This window comes from Anser brachyrhynchus (genome assembly GCF_964034855.1).
Source record: "Anser brachyrhynchus genome assembly, chromosome: 2".
NCBI classification, from domain to species: Eukaryota; Metazoa; Chordata; class Aves; order Anseriformes; family Anatidae; genus Anser; species Anser brachyrhynchus.
The window spans coordinates 3,755,226-3,782,840 of NC_137695.1; the positions used below are offsets into that span (position 1 = coordinate 3,755,226).

General features: G+C 48.4%; 1 long non-coding RNA gene across 1 annotated transcript in view; it reads left to right on the forward strand.

Moving 5' to 3' along the window:
• The first annotated feature begins 20,619 nt into the window (after positions 1–20,619).
• LOC308191364 overlaps positions 20,620–27,615 on the forward strand; it is a 33,371-nt gene continuing 26,375 nt past the window's right edge. The window contains exon 1 of the long non-coding RNA XR_013947916.1: positions 20,620–21,313. This is a non-coding gene — a long non-coding RNA (uncharacterized lncRNA). The remainder of the gene's footprint in view (positions 21,314–27,615) is intronic.

The window sequence follows — 27,615 nt, forward strand, 5'->3', positions numbered from 1 at the left end:
ATAAATGCCCGCTTGGGTCATTCGGAGAATATTTTTGGAAAGAAGCAGCATCCTGTTGAAAGGGAATGAAGGTGTGTTTGAGCTCCCTGGGAACGGGAATACTTCGTGCTCTTCCACCCCTGGTTTCTCTTCCAACAGGCTTAACAAAGAGATTTTAAAATGTGACCGGTTCACTTGCTTACAGTGCTGTAAGTACTGCCCTCCAGTGTGTTGTTCTGGCAAAAATGAGGACCTTGGAGGGGCAACGAGTGGTATCTGTGTACGTGTGCCCTGTTACAAGTGTCTTAACGTCATTGGCTTGTGCTCCTCAGCCACTTCAGGTAGGGTTGGGGGCTCATGTTTGGAGAGCAGGGCTGTTAACCTCTGCCCGTGGGCAGACCGACCAGGAAAGCTCCCTTCCCTCGATGGGAAGAGATGGGGCAGTGCCTCCTCATCGCAGTCTTAGTGAAGAGGATCATGAGTTCAGACTCATCCATCTTTAACGGTTGGCTCAGGCCCATCCTTCAGGAGGACACGGCTAAAAGGTTGGGTGGCTCCCTATAATTTCTACCCCCTTTTTCTAGCCCTAGAAATGCTGGTTCAGGGCTGCCTTGGAAAACTGTGTGTGTAAGGTAAGGAAATGGTAATGCAAACCTCAAAGAGCCCTTAAAAGCTGGTACTTTCTGCTCCTACTTCAGTTATAAGAATAGCAAAACACAGAAGCATATTGAATTCCCTTTGCTGGAATAAATCTTGTTCATGCAAGAGTGGTGAGAAAGGCTCGAAGTGATGACCATTAAAATGTAGGGCACCAGTCGGTATAGCCTGACGTACAGCTGGGGAGGCCTGAGATTTATTCGTTCATTATGCGAGGCAAGACATTAACATTACAAAATCCCTTACTCCGTGGCTCTTGTAGGGAAACACTAAAAAGCAATTAGGCGGAAAGTTCAGCTCTGAAATACATTCGTGCTCATCGGTATGCACCGTGCGAAACAAACACGGGGCCTTCTCCTAGGAGGTGCCACCTCCTCCTACCCCCTGTGGCCTTGGCTGAGCACTAAGGGCCCAGCTCTCCTGGCACGATGAGCCCCCAAAATTTGTGTGTGCTGGCTGGATGAGGCTGGCTGGAGGCTCAAGTGGCCTAAGGTCTGTAACTAGAGCGTCCTTCCAAAATATGGGACTCCTGGCAAGGTAAAGGGGCCTGTGCACAGGTAAAAGTTGTTAATATGTGAGAAACTTTCTGGTCACAGAACAGAAACCTCTGATGCTTGAAGCATCTTCAGAGCTGGCAGTGTAGTCAGGCCGTGTTGCTGGCTTGGACTCACAAGCCGAAATTCCCCCATTGTGTCCCGTGCTGGTGCTGAAGCTGCTGCTCTGGATCCAGCCCATACGCACCTCACTCACGGGGTTGTTTTGTTCCTCTTGCCTTGAAGCTTCTCTCTGAGGTTGGTTTGCTCTGAGGATGCTGGGGTCAGAGGGAGCAGGCTTTGCAGGCGAAGGTGCTAAACCCAGCGGGGAGAAGCCTTGCTGGTTCCCCTCCTGTGTCCTTAGCTGCACTGCCCACGCTCATGCAGGATTTCCCGATCCCCCCAGGCCTGATTTGAAGGTGCAAGGTGCATTTGAAGTCGAAATCAGAATACCTAAACAGCCTTCGAGTGTTATTTCTTCAGCTTTCTGCTTCTCTCTCCTGCAGGCACTGGGAGGCACCAGTGTACAAGCAAAGGCTGGGTGCCCAGGCTGGGAGGCGAGCCAAGCAGCTGGTTCAGGGAAGCTGCCCATTTTTCTACCTGCTTGTACGAAAGCTACGGTTCTCCCAGAAGATTTTGCTGTGGGATTCGCAAAACAGAGATAGAACACCCCAGAGACGTTAGGAGGATCACTTCAGGGATGCAAATCTTGCTAGGCTGGAACCAATTTGTCAAAAGCAAAGTCATCTCCTTTTCTTTTTGCCTCGCTAGTCTTTAAGGAACAAAGTGTGATTCTTTGTGCTAAACATTGGCTCTGCTGTTCCGAGCATCAGGGCTTTGTTCTCAGCCTGAAGGATTCAGGAAGGGTCCGGAGGGTTTATGAGAGGAGAATCCGGTGGCTTAATTAGCGAGAAGGCTGGAGGCAGGCACGCAGACATTTCTGGCACTTAATCCACCTGCAGACTGCTCGGAAAGTTAAGGCAGAGAGGAAGGCGTTTGAGGCAAAAACCCTGTTTCTGAAGCTTTGCTAATAAAAAGGTGAGCAGTGATGCCGCCAGGAGCAGGAGATGGGGTGCCTGGGTGTTTGGGGTGCTGGTGGGGCTGCAGGACACGGGGGGGGGGCAATGCTGTTGGGTCTGTGCCCTCAGCCAGCGCTGGGCAGAGCTGGAGCTGGTGGAGCTCACCAGGCCGCTTCCAGCCACCAACATGGGCTGGGAGAGGCTTTGCCTGTGCTGGAAGGGTCCTCATGGGATCCCGTTAGTCCTTCCTCCTTCTCAGCTCTTATATGAGCTTGTTTTTTGTAGCGACTGCGTCCTCCTCCTGCCCTGCCCGCAGCACTGCTGGGATTTCCCTGTGCCCCCCTCCATGGTTGCAGGGGGGATTGGATGGGAAGGAGGAGGGACCTGGCGCTGCCTCCACACACCAGCACGCTGCAGTGGGCAGCACAAAGACAAAAAGAGGCTGGCAGAGCACTGGAACAGGCTGCCCAGAGAGGTTGTGGGGTCTCCTTCTTAATCCCACAGCAAATCTGCTGCAGCTGAGGGGTGGAAGAGAGCTGCCAGGCTGGGGAGGGGAGTTGAGGTGGCAGCCTGAGGTGATCAGCACAGCTTCTGTTGTGGTGAGGGACCTCCTCCGGGTGGCCGTGGCCTGAGATTTTCCCTCAGAGATTTTTTTTTGTGTGTGTGTATGTGTGTGTGCCAGGAGCTCCTCGGCCTGCTAGGCCCCAGGCCTTGCTCCTTGGGACGGCGGGGCTGGACCTGGCTGCTCCACAGAGAGAGATGGGGAAATCTGCTTGGCCTGCTCCTACTATCACCACATGGTCAGGAATAAATTTCCTTCCCTATAAAAAATGTTAGATTTTTCACCCGTTTCTTCCCCCTTTAATCTTTCTGATCATTGTGTGGATAGTGACGCAGTGGCTCACCACGTCTTTACCAGCAGAGATGTGGGGGGCTCTCAGCTGGCACCGTGTGCTCGCAGCTGAAGTTTCAAGGCTTGCTACACAAATCCTGAGCTCCCGAGTGTGCTCCTGCCTTGCTTGGGAGCCACCTGCCAGCTTGCCCCGAAGGTTTCTGGCCATGGTAAGGGGTTGCTGGCAGGGGCGGCAGCAAGCCAGGCGATTGCACGGACATTGCTCCTGCCTGGCTGAGGAGTGATAAAGGTTTCTGAGTTCCCCATGGGAATAATTCCTTTTGGGAACGGCCATGGGAGGCTCTCTGCAAGCCAGGAACACCCAGCACGACCCAACATCTGCTGCAGTGGCTCGGACATGAGCATTGAACTGAACTCCTGGGTCAGTGACCTAATGAGAGCGTTTTCCATCCTGACACAGCTCAGACGGCTCCCAGCTGTTTGCTCGCCACGTTTAACCAGGAGCAATCAGACCTGTAACTGCCAGCTGATGTCTCAACAGGAGCTCGGCTCTGGAGGGAAATTCATCGGGAACTGGCATGAAAGTTGTCCACGCTGCCTCCTCCCAGAGGCACTTCAGAGAGGGATGCTCCCTGCTTGCCTGAAGAAACATCTCAGGCCTTTGGAAGAGTGAGTTGGCTGGAGGGCTCAGTTTTAAACCGTTCCTGTGTTGGCTTCACTTCATTGTTTTGGCATTAGCTCTAACACTGATAACCCTTCGTTCTCCCTGGTCCTTTATTTTCACAGTAGTGATGTGTTCAGCGTTTCTTGCAAAAGCCCTGACAGGACATGGTCATCGCACGACCGCTGTGCGGTTCAGATCCTGCTCTGCACCTCTGCATCCCATCCAAAAGGTATGTGGCGAAACTGGAGACAATGCTGTGAAAGAGCATCAGGATGGCTTTGGGCAAAAGACATGGACACCAGATAAAAATCTCCCTGGAGGGGAAGCACAGCACTGGAATAGGTCGCATAGGTTGCGATTCCTCCATCTCCAGAGGCTGTCCCGTCCTGGCTGGGCCAAGCCACGGTCGGCATGAGCCGGTGTTGGAGGCAGGAGGCTGGACTACGGGTCCCTTCCAACCAGCATCTCAGAGATGTGTCCTAGGGCGTGCTGTGGTTTAGGATTCTGGATGCTGCTTAGCTACTTCACATCCGTTGGTTCATAAATTAACACGACATTAGAAGGATCCCAGGCAACAACCCTAAATCAAATTGACCATCCTGAGGGTTCTCTCGCTCTAAACCGACCAAAATTTGGAAAGAGCAGGGAGGCTTTGAAGTGTAATTTGTAGGCCCTCACTTTTATCACTTGACGTGGGCAGTGCCTGGCTTTCCTGGTCAGGACTCATCTGACCTTATGCACTGCAGTGCGTTCACCGAGGCTGGAAGCGGCGCTGACTTGCAGCACGGCAGATTTAGGGCTGGCGATACCATCTGAGCAGATTGCTTTTGCTTTAACGAGCTCGCTTCCCTTTTAGAAAGATGACCTTAGGGCCTGCTGGTAGCGAAGCAGCATAACTACACATGGATTGTTATTTAAAGTTCCTAAACTGTTCCTAAAACAGTTCCTAAAAAAAGACCCTTTTATTTATTTATTTATTTATTTATTTATTTATTTATTTATTTATTTATTTTTTCCTGGGCATCATCTTTGCATCATTTTTGCAGTTACTGGGATCCAATTTACATGTGTATAATATATCTCTGGGAGAATTACAACAATCTGGCAACACCAGTGCCTTCCCCGAGCGGGATTCATGTTTGCTGGGGGTTATGTTTGGAGAAAGGCTGTGACGTTCCTCTGCACCTGTTTTTTTTTTTTTTTTTTTTTTTGTATGTGTGTGTTTGAGACATATCGTGCTCCAAAAAAAAATCCAAAACCCAAACATGATTGTACCAGAGACCTAACTGACTATTTGAGTGTGCGAGGATCCGACCTGCAACGGGAAGCACCGACATCCCCTGAGTACTCCCAGCCCTACCTTTGTCCCCATTCTTGGGAGCTCTGGAGGACTCCCAGCCACTTTTAGTCATTCATCATGGCAACAAAGCACAACCCTCCGTCTTCCTGAACAAAACCAGTGTGCTGGGACCTGCGGGGCCGTGTTTTGGTTTGCCCGTCAGGCTGCTGCCACGCTGCGTGGTTCTCAGCACCATCCGCGTGGACCTCGCCGTCTTGGCATCCCCCGGGGACTGGGTGAGTCAGGTTCGCGCAGAGCTGAGGTGTTGATTTGATCACTTCTGGCCATTTGAAAGCCCTGTGAATCACTTCTGATTGCAAACACGCTGTGGAGCCGATCTAATGGCTGGGAACGATGCTCATTAGAGGGGGGACTGACATGCACCACAACATCTGCCACTCGTGATGCCTGCTGCCTTGAATTTGGACAATCCTTCCTCGCTGTTCCCATCAATGAATATTTTAGAATGCGTCAGGGCCAAGCACAATATTTTTGGTGGATATTTTCTTCAGAAAAAAAAGGGAGATTTTTCAAACATAAACTGATATAATTCAGTTGTTTCAGTCACAAAGTGAAAAAACGCAAAGATGATGATGTATTTTTAACTTGAAATGTTGCAGTTTTTGTTCAAAACGTTGTCTTCCTTCGCTGTCAGCTGCAATCTCAGTAAAAGCTAAAAGGAAAACATCCTGAAAATGAAACATTTTGTCCAATTCAAGACAGTTTTTGTCCCAAAAGGCCTAGAGACAGCAGCAGTAAGCTGTGAGCAAACAGCTTGATCACAAGGATTTTAAAGACAGGGATATATCTGGCCTCAGCACCTGTTTTGACAATCTCGAGCAGCTAAAATTCAGTGTTCAGCCCTGTGTAAACCTCACTGCCTTTTAGGACTGGCTGAAAAATTGAAATACTCAATAAATAAAATAAAGAATGCAACTGAGTGCATCCACTTCTGGCTGGTCAGCTGTATAGTGCCCAAATCCACTGATGTACTCAGTAATTATGGGCCTCCGACAGCTAATTGTGGGACCTGGTGCTGATTCAGACACTCTTGGGTATTTGGGCGACGGAAGAAAAGGGCTTTGAGAGTTTTTTTGACGCAACTTAATAAGCAGCTCTTCTTCCTGGATCATATCTACCCATCCAGAACTGCTCAGGAAGAAAATCAATCATTTCTGTAGCGATGAGCATATTCAATAATGCAAGAGGTCACGGTGCCGTGCACAATGCGGCGGTGTCTTAAAGGAGGAACGGTCTGTGGCTTTGCCTTTTAAAACCTGCACGTTTGTGGTTCAATTTGTCAGCAGCAGCCAAGGCATCTCGCAGCAATCCAGCTGCCTCAGCATGTTGTGCTGCCCAGGAACCTCCAGTGCAAGGATGCCCCTCTCATCAGAGTCTTCTCTGTTTAAGGGATATCAGGATCTGCCTTGGCCAGGTGGGATTGATTTTCTAACTAGCAGAGCATTGCTTGGTGCTTGCAATGGGACGGGCACCAACCCATGGCATGACAACAGCAGCTCCTCAAGGGACATCTCTGAGAGTCACGGCACGATTTTGGGCACCAGATAGCTGCTCACGGTGTTTGCAAAAATATATATATGGATATTTGCGAGGGCTGTAATGTCTCCAGACTTTGTGGCAATGCGGGTCACACCAACGTAAAAGATTCCTAGGTGGGGGGGTCATTTCCCTTGTGGCTCACATGGGCACATCTGCGGTAGGGTACAACAAAGCTACCCTGGTACCGTGGTGGCACCAAGCCATGATCTTCTTGGATGGTTGGGACATAAGGACAAGGTCAACCGTGTGTCGATTTCCAAACCTGAGTGCCACACCGGCTGGCTGGGGAGCAGCTCTGCAGACAAGTTGCTGCTTATTTTTGTGGACAAGTTGATCGTGTGTCAGCAAAGAGTCCTCGCAGTGATGAAGTCCAACAGCATCCTGGACTTCACCAACGAGAGCGTAGCCAGCAGATGAAGAGAAGGGCTGGTTCCCTCCCAGCTGGCACTCGTGAGACTGTGCTGGACCCCCCAGCACAAGAAAAATACCAATGTACTGAAATGAGTCCAGCCAAGGCGAAATGACTCTGGGGCCACAGCACGTGGCGCAGGAGAAGTTGGGAGAATTACGCTCGTTCAGCCTGAATGAGAGGTGGCTTAGGGGAATCTAATTGCTATCCTCAATTACCTAGAGAGAAGACAAAGCCATCTTCTTCTTGGAGATACCCAGCAAAAGGATGAGAAGCAACAGGCAAAACTTGCGACAAAGAACATGTCAATGATATATAAGGAAACATTTTTCAATATGGAAGTGGTCAAATGCTGCAGCAGGGGTCTGGAGAGGTTTTGTGTAATCTCCGTCCTTGCGGGTAGTCAAAACTGGGCTGGAGAAGATGGGGCAACCTGGTAAATGCTGAAGTTGGGCCTGCTTTGAAAGGGGGAATTGGATTAAAGACATCCTGAGATTGCTTCAAACTAAATTGTTCTGTTTCATCAGTAACTCTAGTTACTTCAGAGTGGCAGAAATGTAAACCTACTTTATGAGCCAAGACTGAGTGTGGGGGGAATAGAGGAAAAAATGAGAGGTGTGGTGTGATGGATGCAGAGATTTATGCACAACCGAAAGACCAGAGAGCTGTCTGCAGTCCCTGAGGGTGACAGCTTAGATCTGGTCTTCCTGATGGCTACGAATGGCTCAGTAAAAAGGATCTCAGCTGTAAAACTGCAGCATTATATGAAGCTACAAAAGCAAATTGTCAAGATGGACAAGTCCCAAAGTTTTTAATTGGCCTGCGGGTGCTGAATGCAACAGGCTGGGTTTAGAAACAGCAGTAACTTTGGACTACAAAGCATTTGCACCAAGGATCAGTAAGCACTGTTAGGTGGGAGCACTTGAGAGGTAAGAAAGTGGTACCAGATCCCGTGTGACCAGTGGGAGTGCTGGTACTGCACCGCTAGGAGAGACCTGAGGGTTTGGGTGTAGTGAGGATGGAAGGAAGGATGAAGCCTGAGGAACAAAGAAAGAGAACTTCATGTCAGATTATGAGATGCATGTCCAGGCACCCGAGCAGCAGGACTAATTTCAGAGCACCTTTGACAATTCAACTCCTTTCTTTAGGTACGTAGGTTGGATTTGGGGCCAGATTTCTGAAGCTCATCTTACTGAATCCAAATAAAGTAAATCCAAGTTTACTTAATTTGATAATGTTTTCCCAACTTGAGGACTTAGAGGGTTCCCGTTTTGGATTCACCAACCTGGGTCTCAACAGAGAGTCCTGGAAAGCCAAGAAGATGGAGTCTGGCACGCTTGTGAAGGACCTGTGTTCAATTCCTCTCTACAGATCCTGCTTGACTTTGGGCAGCTCACCTAGGACTCGGACTCCGTCAGGCAGGCACAGAAACCAGTCGTCATGGTTAGCAAAGTGCCTAAGCTCAGGAAAGGGAATTGGAGCATCTCCTCTCCAGGCTCAGGTCCCCTTGAGAGCGGTATATCTGACACCGACGGGAGGCTCTTTTGACCGGCGCACAGGCTGTGGGACGTCTCACTTTGTCTTCTTCCTCTTGCACAAAACGGCCACACAGGTTTTTTGTTGGGCTATTCTCTATCAAAGAAAAGTCCGGTGGAAATGAGCCTGTTCCGATGAAATTTCTCTTGAAAACACAGGAGCATTGGGAAATTTTGAAACAATTCCCCCTCTTCCAGCTTGGCAATCAAAGGAAACAAGTTGAGGTCTTGCCGTGGTGTTCAGCTTTATTGCTGTGAGAACATCTGAATGAGCCCAACTAGAAGTTCTTTCAGAAAACAGACGAACAAACCAAAACAACCCAAAATCAAGCAAATAAAAATCCCTCCCCTTAGCCTTTTTGCTTCTGTTGTGGAACGGCAATACTTTTACAAGCACATTTAAACAGAAAGGAATAATAGGAATAATCTCCAAGCAGCTATTCGTTTTTTCCTTTGCTTCTCCTTTACTTAAACGCAGCATTTTCAAGAACTGTGCCTTTGAACACAGGTTGGGAATGTTTTTACTGTATATATTAAGTTTGCTCAGAGAGAGGCCCTGCTTTATGATCACAGCCTGCAATCTGAGAGCAACCGGCTGCGGAGCAGAGGGGCATAGCTTCAGTGCCTGAATGCTCGAGGGCAAACCCCACAGCTGCTGGGGCGTAATTTCAGTGCCTGAATGCTGGAGGACAAACCCCACAGCTGCTGTGCTTCCTACAGCGCCTTGCACGGCTGGACCCTGCTCTCAGCTGAGCTTCCAGCTGCTGCTGCATTAAAATCACTGTTGTTTCCACCCGCAGCTTATTCCCCTAAAGAGAAACTCATAGTGGCTGCAGAGCGTGTAGATCCACTGGAGGAAATCCTGCCCCTGGTTTAAAGGGCTGTTTCCAGATTTCCACCAGGTTAGGATCTGAGCACCGGGTTTCTTTAGCCCGTGAAAATCAAGTTAAGCTGGAGTTTCTTGAGAAAAGCCTCCCTGTTTAGTTTCTTCTCTCTCTTTTTATTGTTTCATATAAAATGTTGCTGGGCTGCGTTTGCCACAAGCCTCCCCAGCAGAGGAGTAATTACATTTATTGGAAATGCTTCCTGATCACATATTCATTTACCAGCTGCTAAAGTAAAATGAACTGGGCAAAGTGCCACTGGAGAGTTGGATACATAAGCTGGAGAAAGCAAATGAAACAACTGCTCAGTGTGCAGTTGCTTTCCCTCTCCAGCAATTCATTATCCTCCTGTTCAGCTGATTTAGGAAGTTAAAAGGCAGTCAGGATGGCAGCATGAGATGCTTTTTAGCATCGGCATAGCTTTGGGGTTGCTAAATTTACCTTAGGTTGCACTATAAAGGGCACAACAAATACCCAAGCTTTATTTCTTGCATGTGATGTCATGAACAATAACAGCAATATAACACCTCGCTCTGACCGTAGTGCTGAGCTGTCACTGACCCATTTTTGTCCTCCCTCTCCTCCTCCCTCCTAGGATCTATCCCCTTGCTGGACACCGTGATCAGCGTGAAAAACCACCAGCTCCAAATCACTATCGAGGAAGACAGCTCTCACCTTCCAAACCAGCTGCCTGAACATCCAGCCAGCCTTCGCTGCAACATAGATCAGGGAGACCAAAAAACACAAATCAGGGAACACAAATCAGGGAGACCCAGCGTCAATAGACTCTGAGTTATCTATGCGTATGTCTGTGTCTTAACATATCCAACTATGTGGTAGAAAAACATGAAAGAATTGTACTCGCAGAAGAACATATCCTAAAAAAAAGGTTTCATTGAATGATCAAGTCTTCAGATGTCGCCTCTATCCCTGCTGGCTGAGTTTACAGACTTCGCATGGACCAGTGCAGTCTCAGGAGCCCGGTGGTGGTGAGGAACCAAATGCAAAGATTATCTGTATGTATCATGAGAAATGCACCACTACCGGACTGCCAAAATCATGGAATCCCAGAATCCCAGAATCATTGGGGTTGGAAAAGCCCTCCAAGCTCATCTGGTCCAACCATCCCCTTCCCACCAATGTCACCACTAAACCATGTCCCCAGGCACCACGTCCAACCTCTCCTTGAACACCCCCAGGGACGGTGACGCCACCACCTCCCTGGGCAACGTATCCCAACGCCTGACTGCTCTTTCTGAGCAGAAATGTCTCCTCATTTCCAACCTAAACCCTGTACGATCATGTGGCAGAATGGGATATATTTCATATTATTTCACTCAGGGTACCAAATACCTCCATACACCCTGTGTGGATCCAAAAAAAAAAAACCCAGCTGGGCAAATGTGTACAGGCAGAAACACTCTGACGCCCACGGGAAAATATTTTTCATGGGCTGACACTTTCATCTCCACTCACTCAATCTTCATCCCCAAGCAAGACCTATAAAATCTGTTGAAACTTGAGCCTATCAAGTAAAATATATAAATCTACTAGATGTGAAAAATCAATAGAGGCATTGATTTCACGGTATATTACACTTTCTCCCACACTGTATCTCATTCCCCCTGGCAGTAGCAGGCAATAAATAAGTAAATAAATAATTACATTCCTGCTCTCTCCCTCCCCATCCCATTATGTTGTGTCTCATGAAGCTTATAGCCTCACCTGAGACCTGCAGGTGCTAACTATTTGCTTCTTTCAACTTGCCTGTATGTCCAACGTTATTAGTTTCGGAGCTTTTCCTCTCACCCTATATTTAGTTTCACTGCCTAGGTTTTGGTTTCGGTCTGAAGAAGGGACTGCTTGTTCAGAAAATCCTCTTTGTTTTCGGAGTGGTGGTAGGTCTAACAAAAGATATGAGCTCACCCTCTTTAGCTGTGGCTAACACACGAAGGGAAGGAACTCAGTGGTGTTTCTCTTATTTTAAATTTAAAAGCTGCTCGGTAGTCTTTCTATCATCTTGCATCTTGGGTGCCCTTCGACGATGTGGATGCATTGAATTTTATCCATAAATTTAGTCAATACCCGTCAGTATGAAGATCATTTATTAGACTCGTAGGATTCAAGCAGAGAGTGATAGTATGCATGCTAGACAAGCAGACACTGAAACTGGGCCGATAAAGGCTTGAATTACTTGAAGAGAGCTTAGCATAATTGCTGGTTTTCTTCTGCAAAGAGATTTATACAAAGCATATAAAAGCGGTGCTTAAAAAGAAATGATTTGTGGTATAAGTGGTGTGGTAAACATCTGAATATTAATGTGGTTCTGATAAAGAGACATGTAAATTCGTGTCTTTGGTTATTTTTTTTCCCCTAATTTAGGCACACTGAGATTCGGTTGCCTGAAAGTCAGTGCCTAATGCCTCCTGAGGTCCTCTTGGGCTTCCTGCCTGGTCCCATGCTGCCAGGCCGGGTTTGGGTCTCCTGAAGGTGTGTGCCTGGCCTGTGTGGACACCTCAGGTGTCTCAGCATTTCTCAGGTGTCACTAGCTATCTGTGTTTAGGCAGATGCCTTGAGCCCAGTGTGTCAGAACTTAACCTGTCTCTTTTCTGAAGTTTGGCCCTTGGAAGACATCACCAAGAGAAGATTTCTACCCAAATCCCAAATCCTCTCTCCCAGGTCGGTGGATGGGGAAAGGAGCCGTCTCACCTGGCTCAGAGGGAACCACTGCACCTCTCCTCAATGGGACAAAAGGGACATTTCAAAGAGCTCCAGGCCATTGCTGTGTCCCCTGAGCCCTTGGCGACCCTCGGGCAGGGGACTCTTCCTGGTGGCATTTCGAACACAGCACACGTGCAGCAATTTTCCTTGATGCTCCTTTTCCATGAGGTCACAGCAGGAATAAGCTGCTCGCCCTGTCTACTACTTGTGTTATCCTTGGTGTATGACCTAGCCGCGTTTAAATCACGTGAGATTTATATAGATTAATCTTATATGGATTTCTGTGGCCGCCCACATCAGCACTTTGAAGACACATGTTCTTCTCTGCTTGGATGGCTGTTCACAAGGTGAACTGCAGGTGGGCTGCATTTAGGGGACCTCTGTGGGGTGTGGAGGAGCCCAGGGCGACAAAAAGACATGCACATACCCTTCTGTATGCATTGTGGGGTACGTAAAGGTGCAGAGCTATGTATCCATGGAAGGGTGCGTTTGTGTAGATGTGTGGAAGGTGAATCTGTGCATATCCCTATTTCAGAGGTCCCTCATCTCCCAGAGCTCACGTGGCCAACATAAACTTGCTCTTTCTGTACCCTAGCCAAGAAAATGTCGCCAGTCTCATCTGTATCTTGACAGTAGCAGGGCATATGATTTTATTGGGAAAAGTTAATTCATCTCCATCTTTCTGTTGAGCTGGAGCCAACCTGAGGTCATGTTTATTTGAAAAACCTCTCTCTTAAGTCTGGTTATTTTTCCAGCACCCTCTGTTAACTTTTCACTTGTCTATGGCTGTTGTAGCTCAGGTCGCCGCCAGTTTTTAATGCATCTAGGTTCAAAATAAAAGCCTGGATTCTCAGCTGGAATAAACGGGTGACACACTCTGACAGTGATGGGGCTTTTGGGATTCCCACCTGCAGGAAGTTGGACGTCCACATGGATGGGGCTCTCTCTGCAAGGGGCTGTGATGGATGAAGATGGTCTTGAGACGTTCCCAGCACCAGCAGCTCAGCACCAAAGGGGGTCAAAAGTAGCACCACCACTTCTCATTGCAGGGACCACGCACCTGGAGAGAACTGGCTGCAACGTGCAGTTCTCAGCCAAGGACATCTCTGTTTTCCCCTCTTCCTGCTGACTGGGGTACCCTAATGCCTCGGAGGATGACTTTTAGAGATCTTGGAGACTCGTTTTTGGAGGATGACATTGTTTTTAGAGATCTTTCCCTCTGCAGGATCGGGTGCTGCTCCAGGGGTGATGGCAGGCAGGCAGGCGGATAGCTGGACAGCCCTTTCCTCAGTCCATCCATCCTTGTTTTTTGCGCATCCTGGAACTTTGCTCCTTTCCTTATTGAGTCTACTGCCCTGTGTTTCCTCCTTCCTTTAGGGCCACGGCCAAAACCTGCCGTGGATTTCCCAGAATAACTCCTGCTTTTAGTCCCATCATCTCCTGGAACATTTCCTCAAACCAAAGCCAAGCTCACTGTCCCCGTGCCAAGCTGAGCTGCTGCAGGGCCAGCTATGAAAGGCTCTTGTGTACGAAGATGCTTTCTTTTCCCACAGCCAGTGTTGAGGTCAGGGTGTTTATGAGAGTTATGAATGGAAGGAGAAGCTACTGTGCTGAGCCAAACCTGATTGCTCTGTCTGGTGGAGACAACAGTGATGTTACTAACCAGGTAAATGTGCTCTGGGCTAACAGGAGTGCCTGTGTCTCTAGCAGATAAACGGCAATGAGAGTCTTGCAGAGGTTTGATTTCCTCCAGTTTTATAAAGTTACCCTAAAAGTGGTTTCCCACTTTGTTCTGGACTCAAAGCTTTGGAGAGTGTGTCTGTGCTGCTCAAATGTCTTCATCATAGCAGTAATGGTGTGAAAAATCCCGCATCCTTCCTGGCCTCGTGTTGGCCCTATCCTCAGATGCTCTTTTTCTGCACTAGGCTTCTGCTGAGAAATTCAGAGAAGCAATTAGTTAATGCTGGGAGGACATCGCTGGTGAGGGAACGCCTCAGTCAACAGGTAAAGAACCTCAAGCAGCTATTTTTTTTTTTAAAGGAGATAACAAATTACAAAAGAAAATCCTCTTTCTCTGGCTTCTACAGATACTTCGGCTGATGGCTGGTGTAACCGAGCTTGTGCTGCTCTGCGGGATGCTGAGGACATCTGGATCACAAGGAGATCAACCAGCAGTTCGCTCCATTGCTCAAATCACTGGGTGCAAAAATGCAGCTCCCTGAGGTCACAGGGCTTTCTCACGGGGAATCAGAGATGTCACGAAGCACCCTCACACCTGGTGGGATTGGCAGCAGGGTTAACGCTGCCCCGTCCCTCTGGGATCTGCTGCATGGGGCTGCTTCGTTCAACTGCTTTCCTACTGATATGGACATTCCTAGCCTGGTCTGTCACCATGATATAAAGCCAGTCCAGCCCTGCTGTGGCTTGTCCTCCATAAAAGAAGTAATTTCTTTAGCGATTTCCCATTGCTGCTCTTGGGCTTTGCCTCTGGGCTTGTTTTACCAGGATCAAGTTAATGTTTTATAAGACAGGTCACAATACAGCTGCAGCATGGTCTGAATGGGAGAACTGGGCTACAGTGGGACCTCTCCTCACGTCACTCAGTGTCCCAAACAGAAAACAGGGGGAGTTAAAGTTTTGATGGCTGTATCCTGCTGAGATGCATCTACTTAGGTTCTTGCAAGATTTCAAGGTCTGGTGCTTTAGAAAAAAAAGGTTTTATAACCAAATCAGCACATATTTATGAGCTGGCAGCAATGTGACACTGTATTTTATGATATAGTGCGTCTTTGCTTCTCTGGATGTGTCTGGGGAGATGTCAGAGGGTCACAGCACAGCTGAGGTTGGCAGGACAACCGGAGGCCATCAGGTCCAAGCCCTGCTCAATCCGGGCCACCCAAAGCAGGGTGCCGGGACCATGTCCCCCTTGAACAAGTCAAGCTTTCTTCTGAACTGCAATTTTTGTCTTTATAAATTGGATAAAGCCTTTAAAATGGTGATAATACCATTTATCTTTCCAAAGGGAAATCTGCCAAGGGCAATATTGCGCTATTTTTCACATGGGATATTTGCTTGTTTGTTTTGATTTAAGTTGTATCTATTATCATTTTAAGAGACTACAAGTTGGCTGTCGGAAACAAAGCAGACAGTCACGCTGTAATGAAGCATCTTACACTCTGGAGGAATTGTTTTCACTCTGAGGTATCCCTCTCATCCATTAAGTATTGATTCGAGGGGCGAGCATTTAACAAAACTGCCGACTGGTTCCCATCCATTCAACCAGCATAAATCCAGAGTGACTCCTTAGAAGTCGATGAAACCACATCGATTCAGAACTGCTGTGAGCAGAAGAGCTAATGAATGGGGCCCTGGTGGAGAAAGCTGCAGGAGACCAGTCTGATCACACCGGGAAGGTAACGAAAAAGATGGGCTCAGTGACTTCACCATTCCTGGGTGGACCATGAAGGTGCTTGGGCGTGTGTTTTTTTAGGTGTGTTTGCCTTCTGATGACTGCGTTTGGTATGTGGCTGTGTGTGTGAGAGGCACGTGCAAGTACGTTTGCACCCCAAGAAGAAGCAGTGAGATGAGTTGATGTGAAAAACCTTTCCGTTGTGGTAAGCATAATGGTGCTTTCTAAGGCTGTAGAATAGAAGAGCCGGGGGCTGAGCTCAGGTGCTAGAGCCTGGGTTGTCCTTGCTTCTGAACTGCTTGCTCGCTTAATATTTCATCAGCGAGTATTTAAGGAACAGGGGAGACAAGGAGAGGTTCTGAGAGTGAGGCTGAATCAGACAAAGGGCAGGTTTTGAGATCTGCTGGCAATAAGAGTGTCAGAGCACCTTATATCCTACTGTCATATGGGAGAGATGGATTTGTTCAGCACTAGGGAGAGAGCAGAGGAGATGCTAATAGTCTTCAGGAAGGTAATAGGGAGCTATACAACCGAAGGAAATACACCATTTTCCACATCCAAAGGGAAAAGGTTAGAAATTGTAGGTTTATGCTGCAACAGGGAATTTTCAGTTAAATGTTACAAAAAGCTTCTTGATGGTAAGGGTAGTTCAAAACGTGAAGGGATTTTGAGGCAGGGCTTATGTCCCTGGAGGAAGAAGGTTAGAAACACATTATCAGGACGGTCTGGGTAAAACTAAAGAAGCCTTGAAGCAGAAGGCAGACAAGTGGCTTCTTGATGTCCTTTCCCATCACTTCTTCTGTCGTTTCCCCAGTGCTCGGGGCGATGAGTACGTCTGTGTCTGAGCATCGCTGAGCCTTGCGCCTGTCCTTCCCTCTAACATCAAAGACAGCAAAAAACAACCCACGGGGAAGCAAACCATTAAGAAAGGGTGATCAAAGCAGAGGTAGAGCCAGCACCACCTCCCTCCTGCTCCCCGGAGTGTCCTGCCGGGAGTCCCTTGTTGGCCTGAGGCTCCACGTCTCTTTGAGGAAAAGGCTGCTCCAGCCAGCCACCGCGATCCACGGCTCAGCCCTTTGCTCTGACACTTTGACAGAAGTTTAGTGTCATCAGCTGATATTCAGTCCCCGGGGTTCAGTTTTCCTCCTTGCTTTGTGCTATGGGCTTGGGACTGAGCTCTGATAGACGCTCCCGTAATCAGAACCGCTCTGCACATTTTCCAGCAGGGATGAAGCCTCCAGCAGCTGCCACCAGCACGGGTATCCATTCGTCCATTCCTTCATGGAGAAAGGGTCGGGAAAGCAGATTTCTCTCTGCTAATCTCTATTTCTAAGAGATTCTCTCTGCTAATCTCTAAGAGATGTACAAACAAAGGTGTACTTTAAAAGTACATTAATTCCAGAGACCTGGAATTAATTCCTTGCCCTGTTATAGTTTTCCTGAGTTTCCTCCACAGGTTTCTCTCTTTGCCTTGGCTCCCCACCCATAGGAATGATTTTATGGACGCACACAGCACTGTAGGGTTGTAGTTGTCCAAGGAGCTCAGGCACAAGGACATGAGGGCATAAGGACAACAGGCTCTAGGTGCCCACTCTTTGTTGGGCACCATCCAGGGGAAGGTTTGTGGCTATCACAATATCTTTTACGACTTGGAGGAAAGAGTTGAATAAACCCCTTTCTATGTGGCATGACTTTTCTTAAGCTTATGCAGCTGCACAAAACTTCAGGGTTTCTCACAGCCTCTGGTCTGCTGCCCACATCCTCTTCAGTCATGTTCTCCGCTTCATCATTAGCAGTGGTCAGAGAAGACGTGACGAATAAGGATGGCCTCAGAGGGCTTCACAGCACCCTATTTAGCTGTCTTCGTTACACTGTCAGTGAGGCACTGAGCCGTTTTCAAGCCAGGACCTGCATTATGCCTAGGTGTCTGTCTTCTTCATCAGAAATTAGGCTAGGTGGAGTTGGAAGGCTTTGGACATTTGTCCAAGAGATCTCTGGCCATGCCCAGGTTTGGGGTGCTGCAGGATAGCTGAGTCTTGAAGAGGCGTCTGGAGGTCTCCAGTCCTCCCCCCTCCCAAAACCAGGGTCACTTACAACTTGCTGTGCCCCATCGAGCTTTGTGCATCATACAATCATTAAGGTTGGAAAAGACCTTCAAGATCATCTGGTCCAACCATCAGGGATGGTATCTCCAAGGATGGAGCCTCCACAACCGCTCTGGGCAGCCTGGTCCAGGCTTTGACCACCCTGAGAGTGAAAACGGTATTTTTTAAAGTTGAAGTGGAATTTCCCATACTTTAGTTTGTGCCTATTGCCTCTCATCCTGCCACTCCTCTCAGCACTGAGAAGAGTCTGGCTTCATTTTCTTTACGTCCCCCAGCATTAGGTATTTGCGCACCTTAACAAAATCCCTCTGAGTTTTCTCTTATTGAGGCTAGACAACCTCAGCTCTCTCAGCAGGATTAATCTTACCTAACGTGTAAAAATTAAGGGGAGGAAATCCTAAGGAAGAGTGCTGCAGGTCACGATCAAGCCAGGGTGACCTCTGAATCCAGTTGTAGATGTTGGGAGGGTTGTGCAAGTATATGGACAGCAGCAGTAGAGGCAGTGAAAATGAAAATGCTGCTTGTGGAAAATGAACTTCTGCGTGGGACTAATATCATCTGGTTTTATGACTTGGGACCTAAGAGCTTGTGTTAAAGTTGTTCCCGTGAGGGCGTTGTCTCTAGACGTTAACAAGAGCAGCTATAAATAGTTACCCCGACAATAAAACCAGTCCTTTGCCCCCTCAGACCTGAACGAGAACGAGCAGCAAGGAAACTTGAGAGGAGCACCTCCTTTGTGCCTACTGACGTTGGATTTAGGAAAACACGGCGTGCCCGAGGACCAAGGTTCAGGAGGTTGATGCCGAGGGAGGGGATAGCAGCGTGTGCTCAGCTGGATTTTATGGGCAAGGCTGGCTGAGCTGCGGGCAGACGGCGACTCTCAAACCTGCTGTGAGGATCTGTGTGCCGCTGGGGAGAACAGGAGCCGCCAGATAAAATCCTCACCCCGTCCATCGTGCCATGAGTTTCTCATCCCAAGCCTGGCTGTTAGGGAAGTGCTTTTCTCCAGAAGCCCCCCCCAGCACCAGCATCCTCCTGGGAGCTTTGCAGGTTGCTAAAACCCCAAACAGCCTGTAAACTAGCTGGGGTTATGCCAGGAGCTGCACGTCCCCATGTAATGGGGATTAAATTTATACCTTAACACTGCAGAGCTGAGCTGAGGGATCGTAGCTCCCGAGATGACGGAAATCTGTGCCATTAGCCCAGATTCACTGTTAGTTACATCTATGTGCAGTGAGCACAAGGGGTACCAGGGTGCTTGCACTTTCCCTTCTTTTTGTTCTTTAGGGGCAGGAGAACACAGGGATGTATTTTATTTGATCGAGATCAGCGTGTAGCTTGTTTTCCTTCTGCGTTCCTAACAAGCGAGGAGCAAATGCCCACGTCAGACATGGCTGCACAGGGAAAACCTGCTCCTCCTCCGCCTGTGAAGTGCGGTGACTTGTAATTCAAAGTCTCTGTGAAAAGGCAACTAGAGCTGTGAAACTGGCTGTTAGGAGAAAGCAAATTTGACCCTGTTTGTGGGAGGTGGAACAGACCCCTCTGCATTTACCAAGCGTGATGCAAAGCACCATAAATATTTGTGATGAATAAGCAGGAGAGGATTTCTGTTGCCGGAGACAGAGGATGAATTAAAAACATGTGCCTTCACTTGGAGAGCTGTCGAATGGAGCCGAATGTGCCCCAAACGCTGCTGACTTCTTCCTCCCCTAGCATCATCACCAGGAGATCCTGCAGGGAGCAGCATGATGATGGGAGAGGATCGACCCCAGGTACAAACGGCGCTGGTTACCCCATCTCGCTTTCATCAGGATGTTTCTACAGCCGTGACCAACACCGAGCATTTCAAACAGGGGACACTGAGCCATGGTCAAGAAGCCACAGTCACAGGTTTGTGTGGCGGAGGAGATGGAAAGAGGAGCAGTGCTTTTGTTAGGCAGGTCCTTGAGCTACTTAGCAGTCCAAATTTCCCCAGTCTTCCTTTAGTCCCTCTGTAACGGAGTTGGGCTCTCGAGGGTGGATGATTTCCCTCTTCGGAGACCTCGGATGAGGCTTAGCTAAAGCAAAGCACACTCTCTCCCTCTGTTTCGCCCTTCAAGGGACAAGACATCCTTGACATGCCACATACGCTGATTTTTTTTTTCTGCACGTTGCCAGCAGCTTTCAGCGCTGGCGGACCTGTCAGAGCCTCTCTTTATTGTGCTCGTCAGTGCCAAACGACGGTTTCTTTCTTAATCCAGGGGAATGTTTAAGCCTGGGTGATCGCCGGAGGGCAGGTGCTGTAATTAACTGCTGTGCATGGTGGGGAGGAAGGCGGTGTTTTGTGAGCTCCCTAAAGAGCAAAGCTGAGCTCTCCTCGGGCCTGCCAGAGGATGGTTTCTGTTTGAAGAGGCTGAGGAGTGAAACTCTGATGTCTGGTGGCAGCCTGGTCCCGCAGGAGCTGTCACCCAAACCGGGCAGGCAACAGCCCCCTTTTGGGGCAGGGTGTGGGGTTGTGTGGGGTTAGAGGGAGCCAGCGGTCAGCAGAGCCCTGACACAGCCCTGTCTGTCTGCAGCTTTGAGGGATGGGTTTTGGTAAGGGAATGGGGGGTCACTCCTGTGTTTGGATGAAGTTTCAATGCTAAAAAATGCATTATTATTATTATTTTTTGGTGGTGGTGGTGGGAGAGAATGGGGAAGAGCCAAGGCTTTATATTTCTCCATCTATATTTCTCCACAGGTACTGTCTCCTCTAGAGATACAACCCACAGTGTCACTTCTTGATGAGGATTTTGTTGCTAGTCTAGGCACTTCTACTGAAGTTTTTCATTAAAGAGTAGTCTTGGAGCACTAACACCTCTTGGCACCACAAATTCCTGCTCAGGATTTATTGATATGATGCGTGTCGGAGATCTTTCAGACCATACAGCATCACACCTATCTTCAGGAATACGTCAGGAAAATTATATTTTGAATGTTTCTTGAGTGGGACATTTGCATGGCTAGAAGCACTGCAAAAAGGAGGAGTATTTTGGGGGAAAAAAGGCCTAGCAGCGCAAATTTAGATGTCTTGCTAAAAGGTGAGTGAGGGCAGATAAGGTGACTGCTTGTGATTGTCCCCTGACGTACAAGGTGAAGGCCTGTACAAGAAGAGGACCGTCTGAATGGTGGCTTTGTCTTTGTTGTAGGAAGGAGCCAGAACATCCCGATGCCACTAAATATCTGTACAAATCCATCTGGAAGGGCCTGGCTGTGCTTCCCCTCGACCTAGACAGGCAGACACGCAGGTGAGTGCCACGGGTGCCTCCACGGGAGCCTGCTCCTGCACACCGGTCGTGCACAACTACACGGGACCCAAATGCTGTTTTCTTGCGTGCCATTAGGTGGAGTTGGAGGAAGCAGGACACGGAGTTTCAAGCTGGAAAAAAAATCAGAAAATTCTTTGAACTCGTGGAGGAAATATTCCTCTGTCAGCGGCTCAGAGAAACAAAACACTGACAGGGGGAGGCGATGCCGTGTGTGTGCAAAAGAGGGGAAGGGGGAGGCAAACCAGCAAACCAAGCCACTGCTCTCCAGCTCTTGAAGCAGGCAGTGAGGGTCTGCTGGGGAGGGGACACAAAGCTCCAGTTCTTGGTGGGGGGCGTCCGGGAGAGGAGAGGGAGCAGTGGTAAGTCTTGTCTTCTCAGCCTCGTGCTGTCCCATCACCAGCCGAGGGGAGAGGATGGGTACCTGGAGCATCCCGCGGGGACTGCATCTTGCAGCGTGTAGCATTGGTGGCCTCGGTGCCAGCACTGAAGGACCAGAGCCTGAACACCCTCCTTTTAGCTACTAATTTCATTGCAGCAGCTAACATTTGCGTCGCTTTTCACCTTTGTTTATTTATTCATTTAAATCAGCACCGTGTGTATATCTGCATTAGATTTCACCGTCTTGCTAAAGGAAATGCACGTGGGGATTTGCAGACATTTACAAGGACTAGGAGCTCCCAAATTGTGGCATTTGGGCATCTGTCCCTGAAAACCCCAGCCTCAAATAGCGATTTCAGTGCTGAGCAGGTGATGGGGGTTTTCACCTTGGTGGTGGGATCAAACCAGGGTAAGAAATCACCACAACCAGTTTTGCTGTAGTGTGTCCTATGTTTTTGCCTGAGGCTTTAACAATTGGGAATTGAATCAAAGCCTGAAAAGTACAAATGTGAAAAGCTTGTGGTGCTCCAGAGGAAAATCCTGGAAGGAAGCATCCCACCCTTTTCTGGAGCCAACCCTAAGTTTAACCCCATGGCTTCTCATGGTGTGTCTGATGTGTCCTGGGTGCTGGCAAGCTGTGTTTTTTTCCTTTTCCCCCCTCTCAGAGCTTTTATTTCTGGGTGAGGCAGCAGCAGCCCCTGTGGGCCAGAGGAGCACATCTGACTTGGAGCCTGCAGCCCACGTGGAGCTGCTCTGGGGCACAGTGACGTGTCCTTGGGGCTAGGCAATGCCACCTGAGGACCAAGAGACCAAACTCAGCTGATGGATGGGAAACAGAGGAACTACGAGGAATGAAAGACGTTTCTGAGGGTGAGGAGTTGAAAACAACAGTGACAGACTCTGGGAGCCAGGACTGGAGAAGGTGCTGTGTGAACCAGTGTGAAATGGGTAGTGTGAACCTAGGAACAGCCCCTATTATTTCACTTAATTCACATCATTTAATTGCAGGCCCTCTCGTATCAAACCTGGCTTTTGGTTTCCAGCGACATGGCTGTTTCTTCTTGGACCAGGCTGGGTCTTAGAGTTATAAAAGCAATTTGGAGAGTGACAGGAGCAACAGAGGCCACACCAAATTGCACCAGGCACTCATTGGACCTCGAGTCCATTGTTGCTTCATTTTTAACACAGCTTTCTCAAATTTCCCTATGGAAAGAGTGGATGCTTTTAAGACACCAGACGTGTTGGTGTGCGTGTGTGTCCGTGTACACTTGTCTCAGCAGGCATTCAGCAGTGCCTGCATTTGCTGGCCTCGAAGCTGACACCAAGCTGCGGTGACCACCCCGGTTCCCTGATTACTTCCAGGAGTCTTCACAGGTCAGTGGGCAGAAATGGGGCAGCTGCGTGCTGCCAGCACGTATCATCAAGAAATACTGTCCCCGTGCTGCTCTGGAGAGATGGGTGGCAGGAAGAAGCTCAGGTGCTGCAAGTTTCACCAGTTGCCACTGGGTTAATTGGGATTTGTTTGCATCTTGGATGCTGGGGACAGTGTCTGGTGCTTCCCCTTGAAAAAAAGGGACACAAGGACACGAGGCTCTCGCTATAATCTCTACTGTCATTCTTCTTTTTTTTTTTTCTGTTTTGTAGGCAATCTCTGCAACATGATATTAACCTGGTTTCTCTTGGAAGTAATGAAATAGTATGCAGGCTTTCTGTAGTTGTTAAAAAGACGATTTTTTCCTGTTACAGCATTAACAGTGCTGCTCCGTCCCAATATGCATCCTGCTGTAGATGTTCCTCATGGCCAGGAACAAAGCTGCTTCACCTAAGGGTAGGTTGTTTAAAGAAGAGTAAATGCTCAGATACTCAAGTGCTGACACCCACATAAATATTTGGACAGACAGAAGCCTCCCATTGCAGGGGGATATGCGAGGAATGCTGAGTACTCAGAGAAGGATATAAATGGCTGGCAGAGCAGTTCACCAGGTTATTCCCGATGTAAACACAGGAACGTGTTTATAACCCAGCAACCGATTCTCAATATTTCAGAGAAGTTTGATCCCAACACTTTGGTGCCTCTTCTGTGAATCGAAGACAGATCTGGGACAGCGGGAGGTCCCAGGGCAACGTCTGGGCTGTGTGAAGCAGTCACTGCTTTTCACCTTGCTTCTGCTTCAGCTCTGTTTCGCTAACCCCTGACCTGTGCATGCTCTGCCAGGAGTAACCCATCCTCGTTTGCAGCCACTGGTAAAGAAGAACTTGCCATTTCACTAAACCCAGCCCCACTCCCCACATCTGTTGCTGGTTCCCATATTAACTTTGTCCAGCTTTAGTTTCAACTCTATTTTTCCTGCCAAGGTGTCCTCTGCAACCCAGGGTTACCATGAGGTCTTTACACCCCTTGGTCAAGTCTCCTTTAATTTTCCTTTCTGGTAACTGAACAGATTCAGCCCTTAAATCTAGTTCTAAGGAATTTTCTGCTGCCTGTGAATCATTCTCATGGTTATATTTATCTTCATTTTTTTTTTGATCAGTCTTTTAAAAGCAAATGCATCTGCTTTTTTTTTTTTTTTCTCTCTTTTTTTTTTTTCTTCCCTCTGGCTGCAAATTGTGACCTTTGGGCCATGTGAATGGCTTCTTAGTGAGACCTGTGACTTCGTTTGTCTTTGCTCATTGCACTTTTTCCTCTCTCAGTCAAAATGTAAAGTTGTTGACTCTGCCAGTCTGTCACTGCAGTTATTGGCATCGTCTTGACCAAGCCAGGCCCTTCCCGACTTAAATACCCAGCCTGTGACACTTCAAGCTGATTGGGAATGCCAAGGTGCTCTGAAGGTGCTCATTTTCCTTCTGTATCAGCTGGAAAGACACTCCTGGGATGCCCCTTTAGCTCTGCAGATCTGATCCCCTCCTCTTAAGGACTTGGGAGAGTTGTTCCTGACCCTCCTGGGGGCTGCACTGAGTCCCTCCCCGTGTCGGGCTGCGATAACAAATGGCAACGTTTTCACCTAGGAGGAAACTCAGAAGCCTCTCGGTCTTTCTGTTGCTCTCTTTGGTGAAACCAGCCCCAAAGAAGAAATCCGGGGGTTGAAAATGTCCACGTATTTATACTATATATTATATATATATATATGTATATATATAAATGAAGAACAACTGTCCTTTTGCTTTCCTGTGTTACCAAGGCATGCGAAAACCCCTCTGATAGGGACTGAGAGGTCAGAATGGTTTATTAATGGCGTATTTCGTGGCTTGGAGGCTGTTATTGCTGGTAGAGAAAAAGCAATTGTCCTCAGCATTTGGTGAGGCTGGTAAACCAAATTGTTGTGGTTTAACCCGGCTGGCAGCTAAACACCACACAGCCGTTCGCTCACCCTCCCCCCTCCCTCTCTGGGATGGGGGGAGAGAAACGGGAAAGTGAAGCCTGTGAGTTGAGATAAAGACAGTTTATTAAGACAGGAAAATAATAATAACAATAATAATAATAATAGTGATAATGGTAATAGTATTAACAATAATAATGTGTAAGAAAACAAGTGATGCACAATGCAATTGCTCACCACCCGCTGACCGATGCCCAGCCTATTCCCGAGCAGCCGGCCCCCCCACCCCGGCCAGCCACCCCTATATATTGTTTAGCATGACGTCAGATGGTATGGAATACCCCTTTGGCCGGTTTGGGTCAGCTGTCCTGGGTCTGTCCCCTCCCAGCTCCTGCTGCACCCCCAGCCTGCTCGCTGGCAGGACAGAGCAAGAAGCCGAAAAGTCCTTGGCCTGGTGTAAACACTGCTCTGCAACAATTAAAACATCAGCATGTTATCAGCGCTCTTCTCATCCTAATCCAAAACATAGCACCCTACCAGCTACTATGAGCTACTTAACTCTGTCCTAACTGGAACCAGGACAGATATCCACCCCTTATTCCATACCATTTATGTCATGCTCAGGTTACACTCTGTCCAATACATTCTAATTAATCACCATTTTCATCTATGATATATAGCAATCATGGTAGTGATGACATACATTATTATATAATAATTAACATACTACAATTCAACTCATGGGCTATTCTCACCCAGTATCAAATCCCCTTGAGGTACACACCGGACCTCCCCATTCTTTTGCATTACCCACCAAGTGCATCCAGGTCCCTGAGCAAAAGCAATTCCACGAATGGGTTTGCCTTTTCCTGAGGCAGGAGTAGCCCAGACTGTTTTACCCAGCATGTTTCTTACGTGCACTACAGGAACTTTATCCCCTTCTACAGTGCGTAACAGGTTTGATTGGGCAGGTCCAGCTCGGTTGGCAGATCCCCTGGTATTGACTAACCAGGTGGCCTTTGCCAAATGTGTATCCCAATTTTTGAATGTCCCAGCACCCATTGCTTTCAGTGTAGTCTTCAACAGTCCATTGTATCGTTCAACTTTTCCAGAGGCTGGTGCATGATAGGGGATGTGATACACCCACTCAATACCATGTTCTTTGGCCCAAGTGTCTATAAGGTTGTTTCGGAAATGAGTCCCGTTGTCTGACTCAATTCTCTCTGGGGTGCCATGTCGCCATAAGACTTGCTTTTCAAGGCCCAGGATAGTGTTCCGGGCGGTGGCATGGGGCACAGGATATGTTTCCAGCCATCCGGTGGTTGCTTCCACCATTGTAAGTACGTGGCGCTTGCCGTTGCGGGTTTGAGGGAGTGTGATGTAATCAATCTGCCAGGCCTCTCCATATTTATATTTCAGCCATCGTCCTCCATACCAAAGAGGTTTTGACCGTTTGGCTTGCTTGATTGCAGCACATGTTTCACAGTCATGAATAACCTGTGCTATAGTGTCCATGGTCAGGTCCACCCCTCGATCACGAGCCCATCTGTAGGTTGCATCTCTACCTTGATGGCCTGAGGTGTCATGGGCCCATCGGGCTATAAATAATTCACCTTTATGTTGCCAGTCCAGGTCCACCTGAGCCACTTCAATCTTAGCAGCCTGATCCACCTGCTGGTTGTTTTGGTGTTCTTCAGTAGCCCGATTCTTGGGCACATGAGCATCTACATGGCGTACCTTTACAACCAGGTTCTCTACCCGGGCAGCAATATCTTGCCACAATGCCGCAGCCCAGATGGGCTTGCCCCTGCGCTGCCAGTTGTTCTGCTTCCATTGCTGTAACCACCCCCACAGGGCATTTGCTACCATCCATGAATCAGTATAGAGATAGAGAACTGGCCACTTTTCTCGTTCAGCAATATCTAAAGCCAGCTGAATGGCTTTTACTTCTGCAAACTGACTCGATTCACCTTCTCCCTCAGCAGCTTCTGCAACTCGTCGTGTAGGACTCCATACAGCAGCTTTCCATCTCCGATGCTTTCCCACAATACGACAGGACCCGTCAGTGAACAAGGCATATTTCTTCTCATTTTCCGGTAGCTTGTTGTACAGGGGGGCTTCTTCAGCACGAACCACCTCCTCCTCTGGTGATATCCCAAAGTATTTGCCTTCTGGCCAGTCCATAATCACCTCCAAGATTCCTGGGCGACTGGGGTTTCCTATTCGAGCCCGCTGAGTAATCAGTGCAACCCACTTGCTCCATGTAGCATCAGTTGCATGATGCGTAGAGGGGACCCTTCCTTTGAACATCCAGCCTAGTACCGGCAGTCGGGGTGCCAGGAGGAGCTGCGCTTCAGTACCGACCACTTCCGAAGCAGATCGAACTCCTTCATATGCTGCCAATATCTCCTTTTCAGTTGGAGTATAGCGGGCTTCAGATCCTCTGTATCCCCGACTCCAAAACCCCAGGGGTCGACCTCGAGTTTCCCCAGGTTCTTTCTGCCAGAGGCTCCAGGTGGGACCATTCTCTCCGGCTGCGGTGTAGAGCACATTCTTTACATCTGGTCCTGTTCGGACTGGCCCGAGGGCTACTGCATGAACTATTTCCTGCTTAATTTGTTCAAAGGCTTGTCGTTGCTCAGGGCCCCATTCAAAAGCATTCTTCTTACGGGTTACTTGGTAGAGCGGGTTTACAATCAGACTGTAATTTGGAATATGCATTCTCCAAAACCCCACGACACCTAGGAAAGTTTGTGTTTCTTTTTTGCTAGTTGGTGGAGACATAGCTGTTATTTTGTTGATCACATCCATTGGGATTTGACGGCGTCCATCTTGCCATTTTATTCCTAAAAACTGGATCTCTCGTGCAGGTCCTTTAACTTTATTCTGTTTTATGGCAAAACCGGCCTTCAGAAGGATTTGGACTATTTTCTTCCCTTTCTCGAAAACTTCTTCTGCAGTGTCAC